This window comes from Pseudonaja textilis, chromosome Z, assembly GCF_049901715.1.
Source record: "Pseudonaja textilis isolate UNSWEBS1 chromosome Z, rPseTex1.2, whole genome shotgun sequence".
NCBI classification, from domain to species: domain Eukaryota; kingdom Metazoa; phylum Chordata; class Lepidosauria; order Squamata; family Elapidae; genus Pseudonaja; species Pseudonaja textilis.
Genome location: NC_142008.1, coordinates 10,701,289 through 10,718,058, shown reverse-complemented (window position 1 = coordinate 10,718,058; position 16,770 = coordinate 10,701,289). Strand labels below are relative to the sequence as shown.

The 16,770-nt window shown below is 38.9% G+C and overlaps 1 long non-coding RNA gene across 1 annotated transcript in view; it reads left to right on the top strand.

Moving 5' to 3' along the window:
- LOC148123904 (uncharacterized) overlaps positions 1–16,770 on the top strand; it is a 41,075-nt gene that overhangs the window by 10,688 nt on the left and 13,617 nt on the right. Inside the window, exon 2 of the long non-coding RNA XR_015740027.1 lies at positions 7,319–7,458. This is a non-coding gene — a long non-coding RNA (uncharacterized LOC148123904). The remainder of the gene's footprint in view (positions 1–7,318; positions 7,459–16,770) is intronic.

Sequence of the window (16,770 nt, the reverse complement as noted above, 5' to 3'; positions counted from 1 at the left end):
GCAGCATTGGCTGCCCATGCTGTTTTCACTGCCGTCTCTCTTTGTCGTTCAAGTAACTCCACTTGGGCCTGAGCTTTGGCTATTGCTGCCTTTTGTTTGGCCATTTTTGCTTGTTGATTGGCCATTTCAGCTTTCTGTCATGTCACCTCTGTCGTAATACATAAATCTGCCTCTGCTGCTGCAGCTTCAACTTGGGCTTCTACAGCTTGTTCGGCGTAGCTGGCTGCTTTGGAGGGCTTAGATGTGCCACTATGATGGGAAGATGCTCTGGAAGGATGGTGAGAGCCAGCAGCAGAGAATTGGCGCAAGACACTGGAACCTGCCTGCGATCTAGCCGATTTGGGATGGAGGGAGGAGGCTTTCTTTGAGTGATGGGAAGAAGCTGCTTGTGATTGAAGACCTCTGTCAGATGTGGCCTTCTCCCTCGGTATTTACTCCTCTTGTAGCGCATCGAGGAGCATGGCCTGGAGGGAGTTTTTCTCTTCCTGGATGCAGTCTTCATGTTCTCTGTTCGCCTCTTCGAGGCATTGAATGTGTTCTTGGAGCTCTGGGTCTTCCAGGCTCGACTGTACTTGAGCTTACTTTTACTGTCTCTCCACCATGTGAGATGCTCCTCTATCTCTTTCTGCATTAATAGGAGGTTCTTGAGGGGCAACTTGCTTTTGGGGGTGTTGCAGATCCTTGCCAGCTCCGTCCATGTGTTTGCATGACAGAGATACTGCCTTTCCCAATCCTCTCTGAAGCATGTCACTGCGGGTGAGGTAAGCTTCCTATGCTGTCTGAGGTTGTAGGCCTTCTGAGGTATCGCAGCTTCTCCAGAGGGTTGGACTTCTAAAGAGACATCTGTCATTGCTGAAGCAGTCGCCAAGTTTCAAATTGGCAAAAGGTGACTTTTTGGAAAATTTAGTGGTTTTCCATGCAATTCCCTTTTCTGTACTAGGGTGTGCTGCAAGCAGGTAGCAGAAAGTAGAATTGCTGCTGGATTTAATACTTGAGCATGTAGGTGGCACTGCAGAGTCTGGACGATGCTAGCACAGCACACAGTATGGCTGTTTCTAGGGTGCGTTGTGTGCTTGCTACACAAGGGGGCACTAGAGGTTGCACAGTGAAGTCTGAAGACTTGAGGGCTAAATGCAGAAATATGCCTGTTAGTGTCGCTTGCTCCACAAGGTGGCAGTAGAGGTTGCGTAGCAAAGTCAGAAGACTTGAGGACTAAACGTAGAAATATGCGTAGCGAAATCTGAAGACTTGAAGGCTATTGGACTGGATGGAATATATGACTACTTCTTAAAAAAGCTATCCACTGCCATAGCCGAACCTCTAAGCATAATCTTCGAAAAATCTTTCAGGACCAGCTCCTTGCCAAAACTATGGTCACAAGCCACGGTCATCTCCTTCTTCAAAAAGGGAGACCTCAGCCTAGTTGAAAATTACAGATCAATCTCTTTATGCTGTGTCACCTGTAAAGTCATGGAATCAATTATTAACCAATCCATTATCTTCCACTTAGAGACAAACAACCTATTTTCTAATAAACAATTTGGTTTCAGAAAAAAACTATCCTGCAATCTGCAACTCTTACACTGCAAAAACATATGGACTACACAACTCAATCAGAGCAAAGCAATAGACGCAATCTACATAGACTTCTGTAAAGCCTTTGATTCAGTGGTACACGACAAACTACTCCTAAAACTAAAATCTTACGGTATCTCTGCACAACTGCCTAACTGGATAGAAGCATTCCCATCAAACAGACAACAAATGGTCAAAATTGGAAGTGTCCTATCAAATTCTGTACCTGACAACAGTGGTGTTCCCCAAGGCAGTGTTCTAGGACCAACTCTCTTCATATTTTACATAAATGACCTCTGTGATCATATTAAGAGCAACTGTGTTCTCTTCGCTGATGGTGGAAAGCTATTCAACACCGCAGACAATACTGCTACCCTTCAAAAAGACCTTGACTAAGTATCAGAATGGTCAAACAAATGGCAACTTCAAATCTCAACAAATAAATGCTTTGTCTTACATATTGGCCAAAAAAATCAGAAAATAAAATACAGGCTGAATAGTCAAGACCTTGTTGATGATCCAAACTCTGTCAAAGATCTTGGAGTACTCTTCTCTAATGATCTAAGTGCTAGAGCCCACTGTAACTGCATAGCCAAAAAGGCATTAAGAGTTGTTAACCTAATCTTACGTAGCTTTTTCTCTGGTAATATCACACTACCAGCTAGAGCATACAAAACATTTGCTAGACCAATACTCGAATACAGCTCATCAATCTGGAACCCACATTACATATCTAATATTAACACAGTTGAGAAAGTCCAGAAATATTTCACAAGAAGAGTTCTCCACACCTCTACTCATTGCAGAATACCTTATGCCACCAGACTTGAAATTCTAGACCTAGAAAACATAGAACTACGCTGCCTTCAGTCTGATCTAAGTATAGTATATAAAATCATACATTGCAATGTCCTACCTGTCAATGAATACTTCAGCTTCAACCATAACAATACAAGAGCAAACAATAGATACGAACTTAAGGTTAATTGCACCAAACTTGATTGCAGGAAATACCACTTCAGCAACAGAGTGGTCAATGTCTGGAATACTTTACCTGACTCTTTGGTTTCTTCCCCAAACCCCAAAAACTTTAACCTTAGACTTTCTACTATTGACCTCACCCCTTTCCTAAGAGGTCTGTAGGGGGACGTGCATAAGTGCACCAACATGCCTACCATCTCTGTCCTATTGTTTCTTTTATTTTTCGTATATGTATCCATGTATTCATAACTATGTTTTTACTTATACCTATTATCTTGTAAGCAATTGACAAACCAAATAAAATAAATTAAAATAAAATAAAATAAATAAAAAATCTGGCCTGCAGGACCAGCCTGGAAATATCAAAGAACCAGCCCATGGGGCCTCTGCCAGCCAAAATGGGCCGGATGGGGTGTTTTCGGCCTCCCCAATCTGCAGCAGCACACTCCTAGCCTGTTTTCACTCAGTAGAGTGCTGCAGGCGGCCATGGAGGCTGAAAATGAGACACGAGGAGCCCACGTGTGTCTCCCCCATTCCCTGTTTTGGCCATCAGGGCCTGTCCCACCCCCCTGGCCCATGGAGAACTACAATGCTAATCCAGCCCTCGAAGAAATCTAGCTTGTCACCCCTGTTATAGAGGTTTGTCATGCCCCCTTTGGAATCTGAATCTGAGGAGGAAGACAAACGATTGATAGAGAGCGGGACAGTGGCTCTGTTGGCTGTGGAGGAAACTGGGGAAGGGCAAAGTCAGACTGAGCAGGGGAGAAGTAGAACAAAGGAGAGGGGGTTCTGATGAAGACCAAGGCCCACCCCCTCCTCATCCTAGGGCACACAGGGAAGAATGCAGAAGAGCGCAACGTGGGCAGTTGGAAGGGGCATTTGTCAGGAATAAATGCTGAATTCATTTAATGTTGAGAGTTGTGGCCTGCGTTCCTGGCATTCCTCCTGACTGCTTGAATTATTGTTGTGCTTCTGTGTGCTTATCTTGCCTTGCTGGAATTATTGCCATGATTCTTCTTGGACTCATTATCTTGCCCTGCTGGAGTGATTGATTGCAGTTAGCCTGCTTACAGTGTTTGGACTGGAGTATCTGCAGCCAGAAGCTACTGCAGGTTTGTGGGAGAGCTTCTCTCCAGGCTGGATAGTAAACGGGACGTTGAGGGCAAGTTGGAGCAAATAAAGGGACTCATGCCTGTTCTTTGGCTGGGTTGCCTTCGTGCCACACCCCAGGTCATCACAGGTTACTGCTTTTGTTAATTTTTTAACATTAAGAACTAATTATAAGAATCGTAATTGCTACTAATACTAGAAGTACAGAAACCATAGTATGACTACTATGGAAAAACAGACTATGGCAACTTTAAGGTCTGTGAACTTCAATTCCCAGAAGTCCCCCAGAGTGACATCATGCTGAAAACACTGATTGTAAGCAGTAAAATAGCAACAAAATAAATAAAAAAGACTAAAAATCAGCAGATCAAACAGCAGATTGTCCACTAACAATTTACTAAATTAAATATTTAATTTAACTTACTCGATTCCTTAGTTCAGTGACCCCCAGGCTGGGGGAGGGGCATGGTTTCATTCATTGGCCGGATCCCCTGTGTGCACAGATGGTTTATGCAGGCTGGGAGAGGGGCATGGTTTCGCTCATTGGCTGGATCCCCTGTGTGCACAGATGGGACTTGCGTGACCCAGTTCCTGGCAGGCCGCGGACCAGTGTTGGTCCATGGCCTGTGAGTTACAAACTCCTGACTTAATTGACTCAATAGCACACATGGTAGCCACAGAAACCAAACACACACACACACACACGTTGGAAAAGTTAAATGTGAGCATACATGTCTACTGCTATAGTACCTGTGATATTTTAAAATAGTTTAGTCCCAGGGACAATTTTTCCCATTATAGGTAATGCTGGATTTTAATGTCATAAAAGGACATTAAGATAAAAGAAATGTGACCTGCCTTGTTATTTCTTTAGAACTAATAGGAAGGCTTATTTTAGCATGCCTGGTGATCTTGTAAAAAGACACAAAAATAATTTTTGTTTCAAATATACAAAAAATACAAAATACAACAACATTTAAAAGATTAATGTTCAGTTGAAACTGGAGTTTTTCTAGTTGAATGATGGATAGACAATTTGTTTTGGAAAGCTGCTTTTATAGATGACAATTGGAGCAAGATTATTAAAGGTAAAGGTTCCCCTTGCACATACTTCTAGTCGTTTCCATGGAGACATCTTCGGACAGCGCTGGCTCTTCAGCTCTGTAACGGAGATGAGCACCGCCCCCTAGAGCAAGATTATTATATGCCCCCAAATGAAACTCACAATGGGAATGGCTGCTGAAGGTGACACAATTAGCATAGGTGGCAAAATTGATTTGTTTGAGTAGAGAAAGGACAATGATTACATTTATGAGTGACTAGAAACCCCTTAGGGACTTTTTGCTGAAAAAAGAAAATAATAATTTCCCCCTTATTGAAGGTAAGCTATGAATATTGAAAACATTTAAATACATTTAATTTAGACATTTACATTCTGTAGTTCTGTAATGTTACCTGTACAGTTTTAAAATGTCACTTTTTCATCCTGTAAATTAGTATATATGTAGTCCTTGATTTACCACCATTCATTTAGTGACCTTTCAAAGTTACAAGGGCACTGAAAACAGTGAGTTATGACCATTTCTCACATTTATGACCATTGCAGCATCTCCATGGTCATGTGATCAAAATTTAACCACTTGGCAACTGGCGTATAATTATGATCATTGCAGTGTCCCAAAGTCATGTGATCCCCTTTTGTGACCTTCTGGCAAACAAAGTTAATGGGGAAACCAGATTTACTTAATAATCATGTTACTAATTTAACAACTGTAATTATTCACTTAATTGTGGCAAGAAAAGTTGTAAAATGGAGCAAAACTCAACAACTGTCTCACTTAGCAACAGTAATTTGGGGTCATCAATTGAGAACTACTAATGCATTCACAAGATGCTTGCATTCATCTTTCTATATTGAAAGAGCAAAATCCAGTTAGTGCAAAATGTAGTGGTCATCATGGTTTTGTGCAGACCCCAGTGTGCACATGTATCACCTCTCCTGCAGGAGCTGCATTGGTTGCCAATTTGCTGCTGGGTGCAATTCAAGGTGCTGTTTGTCCCCTTTAAAGCCCATCATGGCTTGGGTCTGGGTATCTGAGGGACCGTCGCTTGATGGTCACATCTACCCAACCCATTAGAGTGGGGAGGCCAGGAAGGTTGCAGGTCCCATCCCTGAGGGAGATACACCTGGTGGGATCCAGAAGAAGGGCCTTCTCCGTGGTGGCTCCCTCTCTCTGGACATCATTCCCCCAGAGATTAGAACGGCCCCTGCTCTAATATTCTACTGGAAGGCACTGAAGACATGGATCTGCCAGCGGGATAGGTGGCAATATAAATTCAATAAATAAATAAATAAATACATTGTATTATTTGTAACTTTTTGGTTTACCTATATGCATTGCATCTTTATGAGTCAGAAGTTGTACAATGTGTTGTTACGACCACAATTTAGCCCAACATTTATGTTGCTAAATAAAACATTTATTAAGTGAGTTTTCCACATTTTATGACTTTTCTTGCAGTAGTGTTAAGTGAATCATTTAGTAACATGGTTGTTAAGTGAATCTGGCTTCCCTATTGACTTTGCTTGTCAGAAGGTCATAAAAGTTGACCCTAGGACACGTGACCCTAGGACACTGCAACTGTCATAAATATGAGCCAGTTGTCAAGCATCTGAATTTGGATTGTGACCGTGGGGATGCTGCAATGATAATTAGTGTGAAAAACTGTCATAAATCACTTTTTCAGTGCCATTGGAAAAGTGCCATTTGTAACTTTGAACAGTCACTAAATGAACTTTTGTAAGTCAAGAACTACCTGTATTTTTGTTTACTTAGAAACACACCTCCAAAGTTGAAGCTGAACTGGTTCCCATATAAGGTTACTTCAGGACATTTTCTTAAAATATGAGTTTCTTATGGATTTATAAATACTTGACATTGTACAAGAAGAACGGTAAACAGACTTGAAGGATCAAATGATTCTTCTTGCAGAGAAGGCATTATTTTAGAGCTAGGTAGATGGAAAACAAAAAAATGTTATATGCCTTTTGTGGAAATGTCTTGCATAGCAGTGGCATGGACTTCAGCTGACAAAATTTGAGGAAGTAGAAAGTAATTTAGTTGATTTTGTATTGACTTGTTTGTTTTCTTTGAGACTAATAAGATCTAGCAAGGGTTGACTGGCAGAATGAGTTTGAGGTCTTCTTAGATTTTGTGAAAGATAAGGAATTAGAAGTAATTCATTTTATAAGACGTTCCAATTGGATATTCAGCTGGTGATTTATCTGCCCCAACTGGAATGTGTATGGGTAATCCTTGACCTACTACTGTAATCAAGCCCTAAATGATGGTTATATAGTGTGTTGGTCATAATGTGGATTGTTTGCCAAGCACTCAAATTGCTGATAATTTCATGATTTCAGAAGGGGCCCACCAATCAGAACTTTAAATCTGGGTCAAAAGTATCTTTAAGGGGTTCTGCTGAAACTGAGAAAGGTTGCTAAACTACTAGACATGAGTCAGGGACTACCTATAATCTCTTTCGGTTCTGTCTTCCCATAGATAATGAATATTCAGCATATACATCTGGGTGTGGCCTTCATCAGCCACTTGCTTGGCTCAGCTGTTCACTTCTGTTTTTAATTCTATAGACAAACACAGAGATGGATCCCAAATGAAGTCACTTAAATGCATCTGGCAAGAAAGAGAATTTCTCTACTCACATCAAGCAAAATTATGGGAGCTGAAGTGCACGAATACCTTGAAGCTACCAAAGTTGAGAAATACTGGGGTAAACAGTGCTTATTTCTTTATCTAATTTACATGGTCTTCCATTTCTCAAATGTGAGTCTGAGTGGTGTGCAATGAAACTAACAATTAAAACCTTTTTAAAGCTATTCAAAATCATTAACCTAAATAGAAACACAACTGTGAGAGAATGCACCAGAATTTAACATATGGTGCAACCAATGTGCTTTCCATGAAAGGTTTATTTTTAGCACACATTTCTTTCCCTCCAATCTGATGTTAATAAATTTATGCAGCTGCCCTGTTGCCTCCAAATTGGTTCTCCCCTCAGTATAGCTTTGTATGGAGTACAGCCTCCCAAAGCAGCCTTGTTAACCCTAACCTCCAAGTTAATTGGACTACAACTTCCATAATTCCCATTGGAAAGGGTTGATGTAATGCACTCCATATGTACAAAATATACAATGAAGTTTTTTTTCCAGCAATGAATGGGATAAAGTCCCCAGGAAACCTCATATTCCCTCAGAGAGGATGACATCTGTATGCATTATTTCTTTTTTTAATTAAGTTCTGCTTTGAAAGGTATATGCATGTTAGTTTAAACCCCATATATCTCCCTTTCAACAACTGAGCTATTACCATTTGCAGTATTTCAGTCACTTGTTCAGTATATTTTCTTGGCCCCTGCATGGGAGGGGGGTCCCCTTTTCTGCTATTTTACTGTTGTTTATTGCTGTTATTCCAAGGGATGTCATGCTTGATACGAACTGCTATTTTTGAATAAGTGCCCAACAGAGAGAAGCTTTGACACCAGGTTGCTGAGGTTAGCATGGACTTCTGGTTGAGAGTTTTATTCTTTTACTGATTAACCTGCTTCACGGCTGACTTGTTTCTTTGGGATCACACTGTGCTCTTGAACGGAGCATAATGCAAGCCAATCAGAAGTTTGGTTGAACTTGGAAAGGTGCCAGATTTCTTGAACCATTAATCTCCAAAATTTCAGAGCCTGTGGGACAAAGCTGAAAATAATGGTGGCTTTGTTCAAGATCTCCCAGACTTAGAATCATCCATTGATAAGATATTAAAATTCCTATTATTTTACAACTTCAGGCCATGTCTTGGAGATACACATGGCCTGGTATAGTGAACAGTAGGATTTCTATTGCACCCTAATAATTCTTTTATTGTTCAATAAGCCAGTTTGGGGAACCCGAGCCACATGCTATTCAGTGTAATAAAACTTCAGAGTAACAGATCCAAATTTAGTTAATGCAGCAGATCAAATTTCCAGTAGGATTTCTGTCTGAAATAACATTGCATTGAAGTAGTCCAGCAAAGGCAGCAAAATTCATGTTAATCTTTTTATAATTTTCCATCTGTAGCTATTCGCTGAATGATATAAGGTCAAACATGAAATAAATTTGCTGTGGTGAAATCTTTTTGAAAATAACATACATCCTCCCCCAACAGTCCATTAAAATAATGTTTCACTGCAATTCACAGAGAAGAGAAATAAGTGCTAGGGTACATCTGGCATACCATAGTTATTTGTTAAATTTATATTCTGCTTTTGAGTCCTCAAGAGAATGTATACAAAACCTAAATGACAAAAAAGAGGTGCAGAAAATAAATAGATAATAATACAGGTAATAATAAAATAAAGCAAAATTATAAAGGAAAGTAACACATCCTGAAAATCGAAAAGTTCTTTGAAGATGGGCTTCAGTATGAGTCCAAAAGTTTGAAAGAACAAACCTCTGGTCCCAGTGACTGTCTCAGTTTGGATCCTGCAAAATTATCCTGGGACACTCCTCCCCTTCATCCCAATACATATAAACAATTTCAGTAACTAAATCATAATTCTAATTGCACTTTTGCTGTTTTTTTTCTCCCTCCTAAGTGTAAGTCCCTAAACTTATATTTAAAACTTCTTCACTAAGGATTTAAAAAAAAAAGTCTTCTGGTGTTTCCAGACTTGATCTAAACATTCCAAATAACTGAAAAAACAGCTTAAGTAATTTTATGAGTAATTAGAAAAGGAAATGTGTGAACCTGATGTCCTTTTCAAGGTGCAAACCCAGAGGAGTAAGATGGATATTCCCTTCTCTCCCACTGTTCTAAGCCCACTGCAGATCTTTGTCTTGCCACATCCTTGCAAGGATCTGGAACACATGCAGATAATCTCAAGTCTTTTCCTTGTCAGGGGAGAAATTTCAAAGTTCTTGTCTATTTGGCCTGTTCTTCATTCTGTTGTAGTCATCTGCTTTTAACAGAACTGTCTTTAGTTCACCATTTCTTCTCCAGATGTCCCATAACACTTCCTTCCCTTAATTATTCCACTTCAGAACATATTGAGTTAAGGATAGTGACTTTCCAAAAAGCACTTTCCAAAAACTCAATATGAGCTTTGAGTTTCCCTGTCCTAATACACCAGCCTAATCACATTTTTTCCCCCAATGACCTTTCTTCTGAGTATAACTCCAGAATATCTAACCAATGGAAATTCTGGTCTTTGTAGTCACCACACAGTTGTAGAACAATCAGCTAGGGTAGAAGTTGCCAAATTTTCTTAATTCACAGGACTGTTAATATCTCAGTAACTTTTTCGTGGCACCTTTAGGACAAAACTGTGAACTATTTCGAGCTAGTAGTTCATGTAATGTCTGACAGGTGTTGAATATCACTGTGTTTCTGTTGAAAATTTAAAACATCCCCGCCCTTGTGAATTTGTTGCACTATATAATTTGGGAATAGGAGATAGGGAAAGCTGTTGGCTTAAGTTGTTAAATGTTTGTAGGACCCCATGTCATTCACTAAAGGATAAGTTCTTGAAGCAAATATCCTGGTATATTTTTTGTTGTCTTCCATTTTTAACCACGTGCTAATCCTGTATACAGGCAGTCCTCTACCTCATTTATAATAGTTCATTTAGTAACTGCTTGGTTACAACAGCATTGAAAATAGTGACTTATAATCGTTTTTCAGATGGTATATGATTGCTGCAGCGTTTCCATGGTCACATGATCAAAATTCAGATGCTTGGCAACTGATTCATATTTATGATGGTTGCAATGTCCCAAAGTCATGTGGTCACCTTTTGCAACCTTCTGACAAGTAAAGTCAATGGGGAAGCCAGATTCACTTAATAACCATGTTACTAACTTAACAACTTCAGTAATTGCTGTAACATCTATGGCAAGAAAGGTCATAAAGTGGGGCAAAATTCACTTAACTGCCTCGCTTAGCGACAGTAATTTTAGGTTCAATTGTCATAAATCAAGGACTACCTGCATTTAATTATTCATATCTTGATGGCCTTAGAAGAGCTTAGTTTTGAGTTCCCAGCCTAATTCCAAATGAATATATATACCAGCGGTTGCAAACATTAAACATTTTCAATTTTGACAATGTTTAAAAAGTTTTAATGATTGCAGCTGGAATATTCAACCCAGGTTCATTCATTTAAAGGAAATAGAAATTCATTGCAGGATATGGCTGACGGTGCCCCAAGGGCTTGATAATGTGTCATTGTGGTGTGGTGTGTTTTTTTCCCCTTTTGGCATGCATGGTCATGAACTCTTCCTAAGATTGTTAAAATGTTGGCAATGGCACTGCTGTCAAAAAGCAAGAAACTGTTCAGAGCTGAAAATGTGGTGGGAATTGTTAAATAACTGCTAATTAACGTAAGACTTTGGGTGTTCTTTTCGTACCTACTTGTAGTCAAATGAAAAGCAAAGGAATGAATTCGGTGGCAAGTGATGATCACTAAGCCTTTTAAAAATATTGTTAAGTGTTCAAAGACTTTCTTTTCTAACTTGGGTACATGGATTGCCAGTATATGAAAGATTTGGCTAAGTCTCCACGTGTACAAAAGTTGGACTCTTCACCAGCAATTTTGAACTCTGTATTCTCAATATAATATTTTGTGAACAGAGAGAAGTTACCGGGGATGAAAAATTAGTAGCATCTACCTAGGCTTGTCCAAGCTTGAAAGATTAACAGGATGGGACATGCTTGCTTCTTGAATAGGATATCAGGAGGACATTCCTGGCTAAAAAAATGTATGTGTTTCATATAACAGGAAATTAATACATATAAGCATATTATGTCTTTTTAATTTATTTTTATTTAGTTTAACTTAACATGGCCTAATTTTTGTTCTGGTTGGATTCATTTCTCTGATTTGCTCATGGCTCTTATTCAGTTTAGTTGCTGCAATTCAAAAGGTGTGTGGTTCCCAGCCTGAAAGTCTGTATACCTATTGTATAGCATGCTTGATTCTTGAATAGGAATCAAGCATGCTATACAAGGCCCCTGGATCTGGCCCGTGAAGTACTTAGATCCGGCCCTCGGAGCCAGCCTGGAAATAGCAAAGGACCAGCCTGCAGATCCTCTGCTAGCGAAAATGGGGCTTGGGGGGGCTGCCTGTGGCCCTCCACAACCTGTTTTGGCCTGCAGGGTGCTGCAGGAGGCTGTCCAGAGGGGGGGGCAGCCTGTGGCCATCCACAACCTATTTTGGCCAGGAGGGTGCTGCAGACCAAAACAGGGTGCATGGAGACTGCCCGTGGCTCCCCCACGGCCCATTTTGGCTAGCAGGTTGCTGCAGGAGGGTGTCCGTTCTGTCTCCCCCACCCCCAGGCAATCTGGGAGGACAGCTACAATGCTGATCCAGCCCTCCAAGAAATCCAATTTGACACTCCTGGTATAAGGCATATGGATAGTCCTTGACTTACAATGGTGCATTTAATGATTGTTCAAAGTTTCAACAACACTGAAAAAATGACCAATCCTTACACTTATGGCCATTGCAGCATCCAAATAATCACGTGATCAACATATGGCCATTTGGCAACCAGTATGTATTTATAATATGTGCAGCATCCATACGATCGCCATTTGTGACCTTCCCGATCGTCATTTATGACCTTCCCAGCTGACTTCCGACAAAGTAAACTGGGGAAGCTGGACTCACTTAACATCTGCATGATTCAATGAAGAGCTGCAGTGATTTACTTAACAAAAAGGCAAAAGTAAAATCAGGTGTGATTCATTTAACAAACGCTTTACTTAGCCACAGAAATTCTGGTCCCAGTTGTGGTCGTAAATTGAGGACTATCAGTAATATAAACCTGCAACTACAAAAATCACATTCTTCTTTCTTCACTTTGCTTCCTCCCAGGAAATGATTAAATAAACTTAATGTAGAAGAAGGAAGAGACTTGACAATTATGGAATGCTTCTAAGGGTTCAAAATCCTTTATACATTTACTTTTTTGTTAGATTTACATCCTGCCTTTCCTTCAGGAATTCAAGTTGGCTTAAATGGCTCTCCCTCCTCCAGCTTTTCTCTGCAAGAACAATCCTGTAAAAGAAGATAGATGGAGAGAGAGTGACTGGCCAGCATTATTCCCGAACAGCCCCTGTTGCTAAGCGGGAACTAGAAGCTAAATCTACCTAATGCCAGTCCATCATCTTATCCACTAGACCACATGTTCTTGTGATATTACTTACAACAACCCTGCCAGTTAAATCAAAATGAGTAGATCTATTTGCAAACAAAGGGACCGAGGCTGAAAAGAAAACATTTTAACCATTAATTAATACAGGAGTGTCAAACTCAATTTCATTGAGGGCCATATTAGGATTGTGTCTGATGGCGGGTGGGCATGGCCAGCTCAATATCACTCATCAAGGCTCCATTTTCGGCTGCAATGGCCCACCCAGACTCTGTTTTCGGCCATGACTGCTTCCTGCAGCAAAAATGAAGGGGAGGCTGGCAGGGTTGCAGGAGGCAGTTGTGGCCAAAAATGGAGCCTAAGAGGGCCATTTTTGCTGGTAGAGGCACCACGGGCCAGTTCTTCGCTGTTTCCAGGGTGGGCCCACAGACCAGATCTAAGCAGCCCATGGCCAGATCCGGCCTGTGGGCCTTGAGTTTGACACCCCTGAATTATTACATTTTTGAAGAAGGATGTATAATGTTGCCATGTACTCCTCAACTACAACTGAGCCCCAAATTTATATTGCTAAATAGATAGTTATGAAGTGAATTTTGCCCTATGAAGGACCTTTCTTGCCACAGCTGTTAAGTGAAGTACCGTAGCTGGTAAGTTAGTAATACAGTTGTTAAATGAATTTAGCTTCCCAAATTCATTGACTTGCTTGTCAAAAGATCACAAAATGTGTTTAGATGACCCCAGGGGTAGGATGCAAATATTTTTATACCGGTTCTGTGGGCATGGCTAGGTGGGCATGGCCATGTGACTGGGCAGGACAGGTCGGGTGGGGGAGAATGTAGTCAGCGATATGCGTGATGTCGCGCATTCATGTTAAGGACTGACTGGGCGGGGAGGGGAGTGGCCAGCCAGAGGCACAATTGATTGGTTTTCCAAACTGGGCAGAATCGTAACAACCAGTTCTATAGAATCGGTAGAATTCCACCTCTGGATGACTCTAGGAAACTGCAATCATCATAAATACATGCCAAGCATCGAAATTTTGATTATATGACCACAGGGATGATACAGTAATTGTAAGTATAAAAAATGGCTATGAGTCACTTTTTTCAGTGACATTGTAACTTTGAATAGTCACCAAATGAATGGTTATAAGTCGAGGACTATCTGAATTACTAGGACCTTATCATAAATATTCTTTAAATATATTTTATTTGTAGTTTTCCTTTAACAACCTTACATATTTTGTGGACAGTGTATTGACTGGATCAATATACTTTTTTTACACCATGCTAACAATAATAATACAATTAAATGTACATAATCTTTGTCTTCCAACTTTAATATGCATATTATAATTGTAATAGATTATTTCATATATAAATGTATATAATACTATTTTCACAATTTGTGCTTGTTTTCTTTTACCATTTCTTAGGGTTCTTCTATATTCACATCTATGTCAGTAAACAATACCATTCTCTCTTTATAATCCTTTATCACTTTCTCCACAAATATATTTAAACATCAATAACATTTCTTCATACAATGTATTTCTTGTCCCCTGTTTAATCACTAATATTTTAAATATTCCACCATAATTCCAATATCTCAATTTTCTCAAAATACCAACAAGACCAATTATTAAAAAGGTTTAATCAGTCCCAGGATTATATCTATAAGTTCCCTGAATTTATAGTTCATGACAGCTGTAAGTTTCAATATGTTTTTTACACTGTTAATAATAATAATAATACATTTAAATATACATAACCATAGTCTTCTACCCCCTGTCCTTAATATATTTATAATTATAATAAATTCTATTATATATCAGTGTATGTACTACTATTTTCCCAATTTGTACTTTCTAATTTTTTCTATTAATTTTTGATACGGTCTCCATATTGATACAGTCTTCATATTACTCCAGAATATTTTATCTCTATCCATCATCTCTTAGTTTTTTTTAGAATTTCATCATTTATTGGCTTTTTGATATCTTTTACATTTTTCTCTTGGAATCTTATATTTTTTCTAACATTTTTACACAAACTGAATGTTCCTTCTGCCTTACCCCCTTGTCCCCTTCTGCTGCATAATTTGCATAACCATTCATTATTTTGGGGAGATCTTCCCTTTTTTCCCCTCTGTTCTATTGTAAACTCTTAAAGGATTATCTGTTTGATTCTTAGTATTTATTTTTACTATCTCTTCGGTGATTTTGTCTTCTTGTATCTTACTTTGATTTGTCTCCTCCTCCATTCCTTCTAGTTTCTCATCTCATTTTCTGAATATTATATTCATCTTTTCCCACAATTTGTTGAGGATCTTCTATATTCACTTCTTTATTTTTAAACAATCCCATCATCTCCTTACGATTCTTCATCACATTTTCATAAAGGCATTTAAACATCACTAACATTTCTTCATACATCTTTACTGTCTCCTGTTGAGTCATATGTAACAGTTTAACATATTAAAAATTACTCAATATAATGCGTCTGAATAATTTAGAACTATACGATAATTTAGAACTCAATATATGCGTGATAATTTAGAACTATATTGTACTTAAATGAGATGTCTTATTTGTTTTATTAAGTAGTTGTTAGAAAAGATGTTTTATGTTCTTATGTCTTATGTTTTGTTTGTGTACTCTCTTTGAAAATTAATAAAATTTGTTTTTTTAAAAAAATTACTCAATATGCCACTAAGATTCCAATGTTCAATATCTAAAAACTCCAAAGAAGCCAATTATTAATGAAATTTAGTCAGTCCCAGAATTATACCTCAAAATCCCCTATAGTCCTTAAAAACTATACATTGATGATATACAGTTTTTTAATTTCCCAGTTTATGCTTTCCCAATTGTCCAAATTTTAAAGTCTTATTTAACTTTTCTTCTTTTTTCTCTATTTTTTTTTCTTCTATCACCTTTCTTCTTTTACCTCTATCAAGTAGCATCAGTAATCCATGTCCAAATTGGCCAACCAAGTTTCCTCAAGTTTTTCAAATCCACCTTCCATTAAACAGTTTCAATAGGCTTTTAATTATTTGCTACTCAATTTCTCTTGAAGGTCTTCAAAAAGCTCACTAGATATTTCCAGACATCCAAATCGCCTTCTAGAATAGAATCAAGGTCAAGTGGCCTTCCAGGTGTTATTTAATTTCTCTCCTTTTCTTTGTATATATTAAACAATTAAATTCCCATGCTGTAGTAATTTTTTTTGTCCAGTAGATGGCTCCCTACTCCAAATCCAAACAGCTGATTCTCAATGGATGGGGATGGTGGTGTTGGGGGCTTTTTAACAATAAAAATTAAAACGATCTCCCTACTCCAAATCCAGCATTAAACAGCATGCAAAAACCAAATAACTGATTCTCAACCAATGGGGAGGGGGGTACAATAAAAATTTAAAAAGCAATTTCTCTCAATAATCACTTTTCAAGATGTTGTTAGACTTTTTCTTAAAACAGAGCCTGTTTTAAGACATCCTTTAGTTATTTCTTTCACATCTGAGTCTTTAATCTGTCTCTGTATATCCAGTTGCTGCTTTCTTAATGTTTTGAGATTATTGTTTAGAAGTTTTTTACTTTTATTTTATTTTATCTCTAAAATAAAGGTTGGAAGTTACCTCACCCAGTTTCAATGCTCTTCCACGAACCACTCCAGCACAAAACTTCGTGTCCCAGATGGCCCAGCCTGTGACATTCCAAAATGGCCGTCATCCCAGCTGCCATTCAGGAGAGCTTTCTTCAGATCAATGAGGAAACTGCAGTTTCCTCATGGTCAATGAAGTACCTCTCCTTCCTTCACCACTCCTCCAGGCCAGTTTTGACCCTGTAGGGTCTCCCGAAAAATCCTGACTGATTTTCATGGACGGCAGAGCTCCACTAAT